Below are 15,591 nucleotides of genomic sequence, written 5' to 3'. Positions count from 1 at the left end.
AAATGAGGTTTCCAGGTTCCAAGCCTCCTGGGGGACCACTTAGAGGGAAAGGGGAATGTCTGGATAGATGACTCTTCCCAGCTGAGACCCAAGAGAGGGAAGTTGGGGACAACCCCTGAGGAGGCCTGAGCTGAGCAAGGGGCTTGTGATAGAGATAGGTCATGGCCAGGACTTTAGTCCTCTTGAGGAGCAATGGCAAGGAGGTAGAGGCTGTTACAGTCAGGCCGGGTGACAAGTGGGTTCTTCCAGGGATGGGATAGGAAGCAAGATGGCAGGGAAGAGCAGAGGCTGGGAGAGACTGGGTGGGGAGGCAGAAGGGCATCACATGGTTCAGGTGGGATGACCCTGGGCTGATGTTGGGGAAGATGGACTGGAAGAGGCCAGACCAGGTGGGTTCCACAGCTGCAGGAGTCAGGGTGGGGAGAGAGTCAAGTGAGTCTCCAGGAATGGAGAGCCCTGGCACAGATATAGATCCTGTTTTAAGTGTGTAGGGGGGATGGGGGGGTCCAGGCTGTAGAGAGAAAACCATAATGATTCTTCCTGCCATTGGGGGATTGGGTAGCCTTGGTATCTTACACCAAGGAAGCAGAGATGACTCCATTTTCAAACTGTTGATGTCAGGTTCCCAACCCTGAGAACTGCATCCCATCTCCATTGGGATGGGCTCTGTCCACCAAGCTGGACCCCTCTGACCACCCTGGAATAGCATTTGGGATAAACATTTGTCACCTCATAACCATGCCTTTGAACATGCTGTTTCCTGGGCCCAACTGCCATTTACCACCCACCCCCAGACTCTGACCTGTCTTCGTTGTGTGAACTCAAATGCACCTATTCCCTGATGATCAGCTTTGATCCATGGCACTTCCGTGAGCTAAAAGACTATGTTCATTAGCATGTCCTGGTCCCATCTCAGCCCACACACCATGCCCCATGGCTTTCCTGGGGTTGGACTAGAGGAAAGGGTACACTAGGTGAGCTTCAGATGACTTTTGCCCACTTGGGATCAAGTTTCCTTTCTGGCTTCTCCTTCAGGTCTATAGTAACCAACCCAGCCTCTGTCTTACCATAAACAATAGGTCCACTCTGTGCTGGGGGAGGGAGGGCTGACCTTTAGGAGTTCCAGGTCCAACCACCAGACCTTTGTTCCTGCACCACACTGTTTGCCTTGGAAAAAGGAAAAGAAAAATAATGGTTATCACTGATGGGGGCTTCCCTGTTCTGGGTGCTGGATGTGTAATCCTTAACAACCTGAGAAGTGAAGGCTGCTATTAGTGCCAGTTTTGGTGATGAGCCGAGGCTCAGAGAAACTCAAATGCCTGAAAGTAAATGGCAGAGGGACGGCGCCTGTGGTTCAACGGAGTAGGGCACCGGCCCCATATGCCGGAGGTGGCGGGTTCAAACCCAGCCTCGGCCAAAAAAAAAAAAAGAGAAAGTAAATGGCAGAGGCAGAATTCAAACCAGGGTCCATCTGGTTTCAAAGCCATTACTTAACATCAAGTTTCTCAGTTTCAACGCTACTGACCGTTGGGCCCAATTATTCTTTGTTATGGGGCTGTCCTGTCTGCTGTAGGATGTTTAGCAGCATTCCCAGCCTATCTTCACTGGGTGCACCTCCCCCCTTAACATGTGACAGACAAAAATGTCTCCAAACATTGCCAAATCTCCCCTGGAGAGTATACTGGTATACCCCTTTGGAGTATACTGGTGTTAAAGGAATAAGAAGAATTTAGGTTAGATAACAGGAAGCACTTTTTTGGTTCTCAAGATTATGCAGACAACACACAGTGACCTCAGCCAATCTTTCTCATATGGAGATTTGAAGAGGAAGTATGATGTACGCAGAAAGGAACAGAGAGGCTAAGTCTGTGCTGGCCATGATGGCAGGTGGGCTTCCCTCCAGGGAAAGGCTCTAGGTCCAACGGCCCCAGGGAGAACAGGTTTGTGTGAGGTCCAGAGAGTCCAGGCCAAGCTTGGCTGGAGTCACTCTGCATCTCAGAGCTGCCTCTGGGTGCCACCCTGGATGTGTCAGGGTCCAGATGAATTGGCCTCTGTGCCCCCAGAACCTGCCTCGAACCAACCTAAGAAGGCCTTGTTGAGCCATGGAAGCAAACTTTGGCTGTGACACATGACAACTGTATGACCCTGGGCAGGTGACCGTACTTCTCCCAGCTTCAGTGTCCATCAGGCTGATGGCAGACTCATCCTGGAAGCTGAATAAGGGTTAAGTGAGATTATGTGTACAGATCCTCAGCTAGGGTGGACACCTGGTAAAGGCTTGGCCCACACTGCCAGGATTACAGCCATGGTCATTGTGTCAAGTCATAGGTTGTCAGCTTTGAAAAACCCTCGATTGCCTCTCAGGTTATGACGTGGGGTGTAAATCCCCAAGCAAAGCTGGGCTTATAGCAGCTGCCTAGAAGTGACATTTCCTTTTCTCCTCCTCTAGGCTTGTAGCCAGTGACACCAGCCAGGGGTGGCACTGTGCAGTGCTCAAGCTCCCACCCACAGTGCACCCAGGGCTATTCCTCTGTGGGGTCCCTGACAGTTTGTCTAGAGAATAAATTGACTCCTGCCACTCCTGCCCCTGGGGGTCCCCTCCATGGGAAGTCCAGGACTCAGTCAAACAACCTGGAAAAAGGCTCTTTCTGTCCCTGAGGCCCACCTAGCTAAAGGCAGTTGGGGTCCCCACCCTCATCCCTGCCAAGGGTTAGTCCTTGTCCTGGCCTTTCTGCCTCTCATACCTTCTCTAGGGAGAGACCCTTTCTGCCTCTCTGTGTCACCATCCTTGTCCCTAAAGCTTTTGTTGTCTGGGGCATCCTCATCATACCCAGACCACTGGCCCAGAAATTGGAGAGTGGGCTCATGTTTCTGGAGCAGGAGGCACAGTCAGCAGGGATGGTGCAGTTGGAAAGGGCATTTGGGACATACCTAGACCTTGGGCACCAAGGCCATTATCCATAGGAGTTTCAGCCTCAGTTACTAGGTGAGGAGCAGGCAAAGTTTCGGCCTCAGTCACTAGGTGAGGGGCATAAAGATCTGGATTCCCTCCAGATCCACTCCACCTTCCCTATACCTAGCACTCAGCTCTGGTGTGCCAGGTCACGCTGCATGGCCCACGGAGCTCAGTTACCCAGGGGAAGGGCCTCACCAGCCCCCTTGTCTTCCAGTACCTCAGTTTCCCTCTGTGGAGGACAGCTCATTGAACACAGCTTGGTTCATGGGGAAGTGGGGTTGGGGGCGGCCCCTCGAGGCGGGGAGGGTGGGAAGGGCTGCATGTACACCAGGGTCTCCCACACCCTGCACACACGCTCCTCCCCACCCGCGCAGATGTGCACTAGCCCCAGCAGGCACAGCTCCCGTGCACTGGCACCAACAGGCCCCAAGTCCCCGCCCCAGCCAGGGAAGCCTTTCCCAGCTAGCCCAGACCAAGGCTCCCGCCCGCTACCCGCTGCATGACGCAAGCCCCACTATAAAAGACCTGAATCTATTCCCGGGTTCTGCAGCCACCTGGCGGCTGGGCAGGCGCCACCACCTGGGCTCTGGCGCCGCCGCCAGCCTTCTCCTTCTCGCCCTTTTCAGGCCCCCTGGCTGGTTCAAGAAAGGGAGACTTAAGCACGCTGGTTTGTGCAAGGCGCAACTGAGGTCCTGGGTGTGAGGGTCATCTGGGGCACTGCAGCACATCTCCTAGGTGAGAACCTCCGAGAAGAACGGGGCTGGATGGGATATGAGAGGTGGATAGAGAGAGTCACAGAATCCTAGAAGAGTAATGAGATACATGGTTCTTTACTGAGGAAAGTATTACTGAAAAATCTTCCAAATTGCACAGGTAATTTAATCTCCCCCAATAGACCTACCCTCCACACTGTCATTGCTTGTTTGAAATTGTTTTACTGAGGATGCATTCAAGGCAGGCTTTCTGAAGGAGGTGGCTGTGAAGCCTTCAAAGACGGAGCATAGCAGCCTGGGGCTCAGGACTCCTTAATCCTTGCCCTGAGACAAGAATGGGGGCATACTAGGCTCCTGACCCAGACTTCACCCAAGTTTGCCAGCAACTCTTGTCAGGGCTATGAGCAGAGGCAATGGGCAGTGCCAGAGAGAAGTGGTTGGGCCAGTTGGACCAGCAGAGCCTGGGCAAGGCACCCACACAGCCAGCAGCCTCCACCCCAGGTCTTCTAGGGATATGAGAGGTTCTGGGCATCAGATACTTATGCCAACCCTCCCACCATCCTCCTTGCTACCCGGTGCCCATCAAGGCCTCCACCTCTGCTCAGATTATGCTCTGCCCCGAACACGTTTGCCAGCCCAGGGAGCCTTCCAGCCCTCCACCCTAACCAGAGGCATCCTCTGAGTCCTATAAGCCCACCCCCACCCTCCGCCCCACTCCACTCTGTCTGGGGGCCTCTCCTGAATCATCGACTACACAGCACAGCGGCTCCAGAGTAGGGAGAACTAGCATGCAGTCTTCATGCTGACTGGCTGTGTGACCTGGGACAAATGCCAGCCCTCTTTCACTCTCAGTTTCTTCTGTTCACCCTGGCAGAGACATGCCTCCTCCTTCAATGTCCAGCAGCCTGCAGTCGGCAGAGGAGAGATCAGGCCCTCAGGGTGTGCCATCCCACCCTGCCTGTCCCCAGGCTGCTATGCTAAGTATTTGAAGGCTTCACAGCCACCTCCTTCAGATGCCCACCCCTTGGGGCTGCTCTGAAGATAGATTAAAATGTTAGATGCAGAGGGCCCAGCCCTGTACCCAGCTCTAGAGATAGACAGCTGGGCTGATCATGTCTATCTCCCCCAGATCACGAGCTCCCCCTGGCAGAGACATGCCTCCTTCCTCAATGCCCAGCAGCCTGCAGTAGGCAGAGGCAGAGATCTGGCCCTCAGGGTGTGCCCATCCCACCACCTTCACACACTGAAGCCCTGCCTGTGCCCACAGGCTATCATGGGCACAAGCTGTGGCCATCTTGGCCAGAGTGGCTAGGCAGGCAGCCAGGCCACTAGGCAGGGCTGAGCAGCAGGAATGGTGAGCCCTTGGGGCCAGAAGCACAGCCAGATCCCATGCCAGCCCCTCACAGCCTGTAGGTACTGGGCAGTCATCCTAGTGAGGGAGGAGCCAGGGAGAAGGCTGGAATTTCTGGATAGGTGTGGAGTTTGGGTCAAGGGCTGAAGTATAGACTCTAAGCCCTCAGGTGGGCCCCATGTGAAGCCCTTCTACCTCTACTCCAGGCCAGTGAGATGGGACAGGGACTCAGGTCAGCTTCTGACACATAGCTGTGCCAGGCTTCTGCAGAGGGAACGCTAGAACTGATGCCTCAGCTTCAAGTTCCAGGACCAGGATCACAGGAATCTCCAGATATGGAGGAGGTCTGGGATCCTGCTGGGGGGGCCTTATCAAGAAGATGAACTAGACTTTCAACTTGCCCTCTGTTTCACAACTTGGATATCTGGGAAGTTCGTGCTGATGTCTACCCTAGCTCCCTCATGTTACCAGAGAAACTCTGCTGATTTGTCTGCTGGAGTAGGAGTTAGCCCCCGTTCCCCGAGTGTGGTGTGTGGGGTGCTTCTGGCCCTCGGGTGCCTCTCTGGAGGAAGAGCTGCAAAGCTGAGGAGAATACTTGGGGGAAGTGTCAGTGGGTTTGAGTGCTGGGCTATAGGGGCTGTGGTGGGAGTGTTCTGTGGAGTCTGACTTTGAGTTAGTTCACTTGTGCACTTAGGTGCCAGTTGGTCTATGTTTGTGGCGGGGAAATGTGGAGGGGAGGGGAGGTGGAAATGCCCATTTTTCCTTTCTGTTCCTCAAGCCCCTTTCTTCCACACCACCCACACCAAGCCACTGGAATCCAGAGATGGCCCCAAGGAAGCTTCCACCCATGTCCAGACTTTGGAGAAGGCAGGCAGCAGCCAAACCACAGCAACCGTGGGGGGTGCTGTGTGGGCCTGCACAGCACAGCCATGGTACAAAGGAAGAAAAAATGTACTTTTTCCCTTGGGCACAAGCCTTTTCTGAGAGAGAGGGTGAGAGGGGAAAGGCTTCCCAGCCCCTGGATCGAGGCCTTCTGCCATGGGCCCTGCTCAACCTCCCCCACACTCAATGATAGTAGTAGTCTTCTAGGGCGGCGCCTGTGGCTCAGTCGGTAAGGCGCCGGCCCCATATACCGAGGGTGGCGGGTTCAAACCCGGCCCCGGCTGAACTGCAACCAAAAAATAGCCTGGCATTGTGGCGGGCGCCTGTAGTCCCAGCTACTCGGGAGGCTGAGGCAAGAGAATTGCTTAAGCCCAGGAGTTGGAGGTTGCTGTGAGCTGTGTGAGGCCACAGCACTCTACCGAAGGCCATAAAGTGAGACTCTGTCTCTACAATAAATAAATAAATAAATAAATAAATAAATAAATAAATAGATAGTAGTAGTCTTCTATTCTAACTTTGGATTTCATTCACTTGCCCCCACTGCCACCTGTCTTGGCATGGACTAACCAATTGTCTAGCTATTTGTGGTCTCCCTTACTCAGGATATCACCTCCCTACCCCCAACAATTCTTTTTCCTCACCGAAGCAATTCTCCTAAAGTGTCAAGGACTACTCACTCCCCTGCCCCGGTTTAGCCATGGATCTCAGAAAAAAGACAAAAGTCTGCTGCAGCCATCCAGCCCAGTGTGACTCAGCTCCTGCCTCTCCTCCCCCTACCAGCTTCTCACCACTGGGCCTTTGCCCATGCTCTTCTCCCTGATGAGGACACCAGGCCTATCTACCTCCTTCTTAGTCTTCTGGTAGGCCCTAGCTTAGTTACCACCTCCTCCAGGAAGCCTCCCTGCCAACCTCTTAAACCAGGTTAGGTAGTGCTCAGACGTGAGGGCAAAGTGTTCCCTCCATCCCACAACACAGTCCAAGGCTCCTCACCATTGCTGTCCAGCTGCCAAACCCCATCTAATGTTCCACTCCAGCTCCTAGTTCTCTGAGGAAGAGAGAACAAGGTGACCAGGAGGAAGCAAGGGCGGGGAATAACCAGGGGCCTCAGGATGCCCCAACAGCCCCATCCCATCTGCCCTGTAGGGCCTGAAATGGGGGCTGGTACAATAGTCTGACATTCAGATCAGGCTTACCCAGGTTGCCTGGACCCTCAGGCTCTACCGTTGACCTTGGTGCCCTAGTGTGCTCCAGCTCTGAAGGAACATTAGGAGCTAAGCCCACCTTCCTGGATCTTGTCTGCTGAGGCCCCAGGTAGGTGTGGGGTGAAGATTCTGGGAGAAGGGCTAACCACTGAAGCTTCTACCAGGCTGGGGGATCTAAGTAAACAAAATAGTGAGCTTATATGGGCCCTGATGGACAAGTGCTGATGGGTGAGCTGAGCAGGTACTGGGCTACCAGGGTGGGTCTCACCCTGCCGTGCCTCTGACTTGCTGCAAGATCCTAGCAGGTCCCTGCCCCTCTGGGCCTCTGGCTCCCGCTACATAAGAAGTTGATGGAACAGTAGATATGAAGTTCCATCCAGGGACATGGGGAGCAGTTAAAAACAGCTTCTAGTTTAATGCTCAGGGCAGCCTGCAAAATAAGAGCAGCCACATTTTGTAGGTGCGGAAACTGAGGCTCAGAGAAGCGAGCTCAAAGCCAGGTGTCAGGTCTATGGTGAAAGCATACCTTTGGGTTTTCAGGAAGAAGACTTGGTGGCTTCAGAGGCAGGGGTGTCCAGGCTGCAGGCTTATCCTACTGGCTCAGCCCTCTTGAGCTGTGTGACCGCAGGCATGTAGCTCAGCTTCTCTGAAGAGAAGATGATGAAAGATCCAACTGTCATTGGTCATGAGGACTGACTGAGTAGGGAGAGGAAGAGGAGGATTACTACCTCCCTATCCCATAGCTCCTTTCTTCCAGGGTGTGCACAAGGATATGGTGAAAGCATGGACAGGAGTATACAGCATGGAGAGTCACTTGATTGTTATTTAATTGTCATACACCAGGATTACAGCAGGTATTCCAATTTGTCCCATAGATGAGGAAACTGAAGCCCCAGTGAATCCCAGCTGAGACCATACAGATCGTTGCAGGGGACTAAGGCAGGAGCCCAGGACCTGCTTTGTCCTCATGTCCTACAGAGGGTCTCCATCCAGTCCCTTCCCTGGCCTAAGACAGATGCCATGGTGGGGGCCAGCTCTGCTGCCCGGTAGTCACTTCTGACAGAGTCATGGCCAGGGCAACTTCCCAGGAAACTGGAATAGGGCAGACATTCTGCAATTCCTGCTTGGGGCCGGGATGGTGATCAGCGGGTAGCCTGGACCTCTGCCAGAAGAGGGGATGGAGTCCAACAAGATTTTGGAGGCTCAACCTCTGCCCCCTGAGGTACTGGGCTGGAGCCTCCCTCCTGGCCATATGCCTGAATGAAGACCTGGGGAGAGCAGGATGGTAGGGGGAGGGTGGGAGGGGAATCCTCTTCCCTTCTGTGTGCCTGCAGGGTTCCCAGCCTATAGTCCCCTGAGCCTTAGCCTCCTGAGAGAGTCTGGAGAATGCATTAGTGAAAGAGCCTATCCTTAAACAGGTTGTATTGAAGGCTGGTGACCAAGGTCAGAAGTCCTGGGCTCACTGAGGGCTAGCCTTCTTGCAGAAGCTCAACCACTCAACTATGAGTGAGTGGGCACATCATCTTCCCTCTTTGGCTTCAACGCCCTTATCAGAGGTTCATCATGGTGAGCAGACAGAGGGTCTGGTGGAATGCCTGGGTCAGAGTGAGCACTCAGTAGCTTACTTTAGCTCTAACATTATGATTGATTTTGTTGTCATTGGGGTGTTTTTTGAGATGGGACAGGGGTGCTTACATGGGCCAAAGACATCTGTAAAAAATTTAGGGCCCTTAGAAGCTTAATTCAAGCCATGTCATCTAACTCTGCATTGTATCGATGGGGGACTAAAGTTTCAAGAGGCAAAGTGACTTACCAGCTGTGGATCCCAATGGAGCCAAGAATAGAACACAATTCATTGTTCTTTCCATCCTGCAATCATCTAAGAAGCACCCACTGGGTGGTAGGCTTTGTGCTAGAGCTTACAAAGTAGGGAAGGTCCCATCGAAAAGGTGCCTTTGGAGCCAGGCCAGCAAGAACAAGAAGGAATTTCTCAGTGAGCAGTGGAGGGGGAGGCAAAGAAGGCACTCTAGGCAGAAGGAACAGCCTGAGCAAAGGCTTAAAGGGCAGGAAGCTTCTGCAACAAATGCTGATTCTAGGGAACAGGAAGGCAAGCCTGAGGGGCTGGCGCATGGGATTCGCAAGGGCCTGGTTACTGCTGGCAGGTGCCCCAGGACCAGTTGGGGATACACATCCTTAGTAGCCTTGGGTATCATGCAAAAGCCTGGGCCTGTGCTGTAGATAATGGGAAATGAAGACTTGAAATAGGGGTTTTCGAGCAGAAACTGGAGGGAAAAAGATCTGGAGGAAGGGCAATCTAGGCAGAGGAAACAATGAGAGCAAAGGCCTGGAAGTAATAGGCACCTTTAGAAAAATGAATAAATGAAGGCATGGCCTTTATTATTCATATTGACACTTCTTGGAGCCAACAGGGCAGGAACCAGAGTGTCCTGTCCCACAGCCCATGCCAGACACAGGAGTGAAACTCAGAGCTTGAGACTTCCGCCTGCCCACATGTCCAGCTACCTTATCCCAAGGAAGTGCCCAAGGCTGATTACAGTCTGCTCTGGGAGTTCAAAATTTGCTCCATGAAAGGGCATAGCTGGTTATGAGTCCATGGAATCTTTTTCACCAATCTTTACCCTCTTGCCCTTTGCTCTGTTAGCTTGGGTAGCTCAGCCCTTAATCATGGGCTACTGGGACTCTGGCCATCAGACTCATAGATGAGTGTTGTGTACTCCTGGGCCACTTCTGCTTTCCTGCACTGTCAATTCTGGAATCTGTGCCCGTAGGTCTCTGGGTTTCCAGGTGCCATGCTTCTGACAGTTGAGCCTTAGATCCTGGATGTCTTTGTTCATTCCCTAGATGCGGGGTCACCCCCTTGAGTGCCATGTCTTTCCATCCTGATCACTCCCCACTGCTACCACACACAGCCCCCATCTCGTGAGGGGGATAGAGTAGGTTTTCAGGGGAAGACCAGCTTCCCCATGGTGGCACCCCTGTGCCCAGAGATGGTGCTCAGCAGCATTTTCCCACTGCATGTTTGGGGCTTCCCAACACCCTGACAGGGGCTGGTTGGGTCAGGTCCATGGAATTAAGCCTGGATGGTGTTGACCAGGATCTCTAGGGGTCCCCGCACCCAGGAGCCCTGGCAGGCCCTGCCCTCGGAGACCTGGGATCTGGAGACACCTGGGCTCTGCCCAGAGATGGCAAGTAGGAGTATGTCCAAAAGAATGAGGAGTAGCAGCATGTGATGAAGCAGCTGGGGACAGGCCTGTGTGCTAATGCTCCATGTGTCCATAAACAGACAGGCACCCACCGTCTTTCTCCCCTCCCCACCCTTGAAGCCTGTCTTCTAGAGTTTTGGGGGGGAAGTCACACCACTTCTTTCACCATCACCTTGATTGTTGCTGAAGGGTGAGTGTGTCAGGATGCGTCTGTGCATGCATTCTTATTGTGAGAGGCACGGTGTGGGGACAGCAGGGTGGGAGGCAAGAGGAGAGCCAGGTGTGAGCAAGCGAGGGTACATGGTCTCCAAAGATGGTGCACACTCAGAATCTGTCCTTGAGACAGCCTTACTACACACCACCACAATAGAAGCCATGCCAGCCTCTTTCCACATCAAAGCAAAGCCTGAGCAGCTGTGGGAGGAGGAGGCGAGGGAGGCAGAGGAGGACAAGGACAGAGAGCCCACCGACTCCTCCTGCATGCTCCATGCTGTCCCAGAGTTGGGAGTCCTTCCCACTGCCTCTATTGTTACCTTGGGCGTGCCAGGAAAGCTTCTGCAAAGGGTGGGTCCTAAGCAAAGGGTGGGGACCATGGGATCTTGAACCCTGGACCCTGCACGCAGAGGTCAACCTCCTTGGAAGGGCCTGCTCTCTGACGAATTCAACCCTTGTCCCAGTCTGGCAGCAGCCAGCTGGTGTGAGGCTGCCCAAGGGCACTGTCTGGGCATCAAAATAAAACCTGAAAATTGCTGCCCCCGCCCAGAGTTCTGCTGAAAGGTAATTATGGGTGGCCTGGGATGGCCACTCTGCCCACAACCCCAAGCTTAGCAGGCCCAGGGCCACAGGGCTGCAGGGAGCCTTGCCCTCCCTTCCCATTCTGCACCAGGCCTTCAGGTTCAGAGCAGACCCAGCCTCAGCCCCAGGGCTTTCTACCAGCCTACAGGCCTACTGATCTGGGTAGGGGTCCCTTGGGACTCTGGGTAGACTCTGGATTCTGCAGTTTGGTCTCAGATTAGAGTCATAATAAGAACAGTAACTCCAGCCCCCACACATCAAGCATTCACTACCCACCAGGCCCCGAATTAACACTTGATTTTCCTTAACTCACTACTTCCCACCAACCCCCCGTGATATGGGTAGCATCCTTAGCTCCATTTTACAGGGGGGGAAACTAAGGTCTAGGATCTAAATGACACGCCCAGGCTCACACAGCTGGGAAGTGTCTTTACAGCCAGACTGCTCTGAATTCTAGGCCAGAGTTTACAACCATTAGACCAGCCTGCCTCTAAAGCCATGGGAGCAAGAGTGAGGCAGCTGATAACTGGCCTGGGTGGAGTGAGAGGAGTGACTGGCGTGGAGGTGTTGGCAGCTGGCCCCTGGACAGTGCTTCTTTTCTAGAGGTTCGTTCTCCATTCTCCAACCCCAAGGGCTTGTGCAATCTGTCTGTGTGACCTCATGGGTGGGTGTCCTGGGGAAATGAGGGATTGGGGGAAACAAGGGAAGGTTCACACAGTCTGGCTGCCTCTCGCCAGCCCTCTTGCCCCACAACCTGCCCAGCTTCTCTCAGCCCAGAGGGAACCTCCTGCCTCACTGTCCCTGACAGCTCCAGCTGCTGCAAGATTCTTCTTCCACAGTTTGGGAAGCTGTGTGAGGGCAGGGGCTCCATTCAAGACCCCTGTGTGCCCCTAACATTGTTTTGGGCCCAGTGGGGATGCCTGACTGAGTGCGCTGGGCATACATACCTTGGGCTTTGCCTCCGGCAGCACAAGGACACACTGCCTGGGCTCTTGCCATGTTTTATCTCCGGGAACTTGCCTTGGAAAACTCCGGGTCCCTGCTGACTAGTGAGGGCTAAGCTGTAACTTCCCTTGTCCCTGGGCTCAGGGTCTCAGTCCACACTGCCAGGGAGTTTCTATAAGCAGTGGTTCTCACCTTCCTAATGCCGCAAGCCTTCAATACAGTTCCTGTGGGTCGCGACCCACAGGTTGAGAACCGCTGCTATAAGGATCTAACTGAATTCTCACTTGCTGTCTGCCATTCTCTCCCATTCTCTTCTCCCTGATTCCCTTTCTGGCCCTTGCGGATACAATAGTAAAGAGGCCATGAATTCCTATTTCTCCTCTCCGCACTAAATGCTAACTCTAAATGACTTCTGCACTGACCCTGTTAGTAATCAACAATGAATCCACAAACTTTTATTGAGTCCCTACTCTGTACTGAGAGCGGAGGAGAAGGCAGGAGACAAGGGCAAATTCCTAGGTGGACTACTGTGCTTGAAACAAATATTGTTAATTGGTCACAGCACTTCTTGGTGCGTCTAGAGAGGGATACAGCTCAGAATCTTCTCAACACAGCTCCGGGGAGCCATTGGCAAGTAGCTGGAATTAACACATTGGTCAAAACCATTTGTCCTCCCTTCTGCACCCCACCTCCTGTGGAGGATTGAGGCCAGGGTCAGGCCAGAGCTTCTGTGCAAAAGTGTCCTCATCCTGTCCCACCTCACACCACACTGCCTGTGCCCTGATTTCTTTGTCCTCATTCTCAATGCCTGACACAGGATGGAGAGAAGGCAGACAGATCATCTGTCTTCTTGTCTCAGGTTCCTGTGAGGCTGCGATAGCCTGGTTAGGGACATGGCCTCAAAGTAGCGTCATGCCTTTGGATAGAAGGCATTTGGGCTGGGCTGCTGTATCAGAGCACTTTCCGTAGTCCCCTCCCTCTGGGACCAAGACCCTCCCCAGATGCATGTCTTGTCAGAGCGCCTCTGGACCCCTGAGAGCATGGGTCCTCTTACCCCACCTCCTGCTCCTAAGGTTCTCACTGTGCATGCCTTCCCAGGTCAAGGACAGAAGCCTAATTTCTCCCTTGCTCTTTCCAGCCATTCAAACTGTGGATTATTACCCAACAGATGCCAGCGCTTGTGGGAGGGGTTGAGGGTCTCCCCAAGCAGAAACAAAGGAACTTGAGGTCTGCACAGGAAAGGGGCAAATTTCCAGGTGAGTTATTGAGAAAGTGTCAGACTTGGGGTCAGACAGGCTGAGGTCAACCCCAGTGGTGCCTCTCTCTATTGGGCCTCAGTTTTCTCATCTATATAATAGGAATAATGAACAAAATGCCTGCATCACAGACTTACTTAAGGATTAAACAAGATCATTTGTTCCATCCTTCAGCATTATTGAGCACCTTCTATACACCAATCTTTGCACTCATCTCTAGGGATATGATTGCTTTCTTGGAGCTGTCAGAGGGACAGAAGACAAGGCATCAGGAATCATAATAAAAGCCAGGAAATGCCCACACAGAGTGAGCATAGAACAAATAGGGGAAGCCCAGAGACTATTAGAACCAGAAGAATCCCTGACCCCACCCAGAAAATCAAAGAAAGTGTCCTGGATGAGGTAACTCCTGCAGGAGAAAGGATAAAGGCATTCCAGGCCTGAGCAAAGGCTAGTCAGTGAAGAGAATGCATGTGAAAGTGGCCAGCACTGGGCTGCAGTATTTGTTTTAAAAATACAAGGTAGGGCAGCGCCTGTGGCTCAGTGAGCAGGGTGCCGGCCCCATATACCGAGGGTGGTGGGTTCAAACCCAGCCCCGGCCAAACTGCAACAAAAAAATAGCTGGGCATTGTGGCGGGCACCTGTAGTCCCAGCTACTTGGGAGGCTGAGGCAGGAGAATCGCCTAAGCCCAGGAGTTGGAGGTTGCTGTGAGCTGTGTGACACCACGGCACTCTACCGAGGGCAATAAAGTGAAACTCTGTCTCTACAAAAAAAAAAAATAATAATAATAATAATAAAATAAAAAAATAAAAATACAAGGTAGAGGAGGGGCCCAGACAGACCATCCTCGGTGTTGGATGTGGGACAGATGAACTGGGCTGGGCGTGTCCAAAGAGCTGCATTATTTACTGTCCCAGCTATAAAATATTTACATGGACTTCCTGATGATTTATGGTGTTTGCTTTCCTACCTCAGGGCTCCTGGCAGGTAAACCATGTGCCCTACAGCTCACCCTGGGGAGGAGTCCTTGGGTACTGGCACTAGGCTCCCAACTGGGCCAGGAGGAGGGCTCTGGTCCCGCAGATCAGACTCTTTGGCGGCTCTGAGCTCTTCTCATGAGGCTTGAGCCCTACAGACCCAAAGTCCCTGCCCCAGATTCTCCAGGGCAGAGCCAGGAACCCAGGGGTGGGAGAGAGAGGCACTGACAAAGGATAGGCTCTGGGGAAAGACTGACACCAGGGCAGAGGCAGAGGGACAGTACCCGGGCTGCAAGACTCCCAAACTGTGTGGCCTTGGACAAGGTGCAGGACTGCTCATATCCTGGGGATAATAATAGTACAGTGTTTTGAACAGAAATCTCTTCCCGGAGATCACACAGCACAGGATTGGAGCTCAGTCATAGGAAGCTTGAAATTCTTGCATGTTTAATTAAATGTCTATGAAGTGTAATATTAGGACAACCTGTCAACCATACCTCACATCGACTTGTATAAAGTGATTCAAAGTGTTTTAATGTGAAGTGAGTGCATTTTACCCTGCTCGGGATGAGAGCTTAGAGCCTGGAGAGGCTTTAGAAGGATCTGACCTCAGCATTCACAGGAGGAAGGACCTGCAATCTCCTAGGATCTGCACCTGTCTTGGAGTCTTTCTAGTAACCTTTCTAGAAAGGTCCACGCTCCTCTTCCTCTGTGCAGGAAGCCCTGTGCTGTGAGAGGAAGGTGAGGCAGGGCTGGCCACTTTCACATGCACTCTCACAAGCACTCTTAGCCTCACCAACCCCACCACTGAGCAGTGGACGCACTAAGGCCATAGAGAGGAGGGATCAGAATGTCACGGAGGATCGGAATTGGAGGCAGAACCCCAGGAAATCATGTCCTTGTTCTTAGAGTCCTAGATCTGTGGACTTTCAGAGAGCAAGGGTCCTCAAGGTCCATCTAGTTCAATCCCATGCCATGGTACACAGAAAGGGAATGTGTCCATTCTGGGCCTGTTTGTCTTACATCATTTCTCATCTTTCTCTTCCTCTGATCTTTGCCTATGGCAGAGGGGCCCAAACTCTCTAGGCTGCATTCCCATTCTGTGTAGTTTGGCTTGGCCTGTGGGGGAAAGTGACAGGAGACGGGAGACATTTTAGGCATCATTTCCAGATTGTGGCCTGAGGCCCCTCTGGACAGACCCAAAGAGGTTCTAGCTTCTTCTGGATGACCCAAGTATCAGTCAATATTATTTTAGTGAGAACTAGTTGATGAGGTTCCTTAAATTCACT

At 52.8% G+C, this 15,591-nt stretch overlaps 1 long non-coding RNA gene across 1 annotated transcript; it reads left to right on the top strand.

Annotated features, from left to right (window-relative positions):
* The first annotated feature begins 11,613 nt into the window (after positions 1–11,613).
* Positions 11,614–13,681, top strand: LOC128592763 (uncharacterized). Its single transcript, XR_008382000.1, has 3 exons — positions 11,614–11,728; positions 13,207–13,324; positions 13,545–13,681. It is a non-coding gene; the product is annotated as an uncharacterized LOC128592763 (long non-coding RNA).
* Positions 13,682–15,591: the final 1,910 nt, after the last annotated feature.

This window comes from Nycticebus coucang, chromosome 8 (genome assembly GCF_027406575.1).
Source record: "Nycticebus coucang isolate mNycCou1 chromosome 8, mNycCou1.pri, whole genome shotgun sequence".
NCBI classification, from domain to species: Eukaryota; Metazoa; Chordata; class Mammalia; order Primates; family Lorisidae; genus Nycticebus; species Nycticebus coucang.
This window is presented reverse-complemented; position numbering and strand designations above follow the sequence as displayed.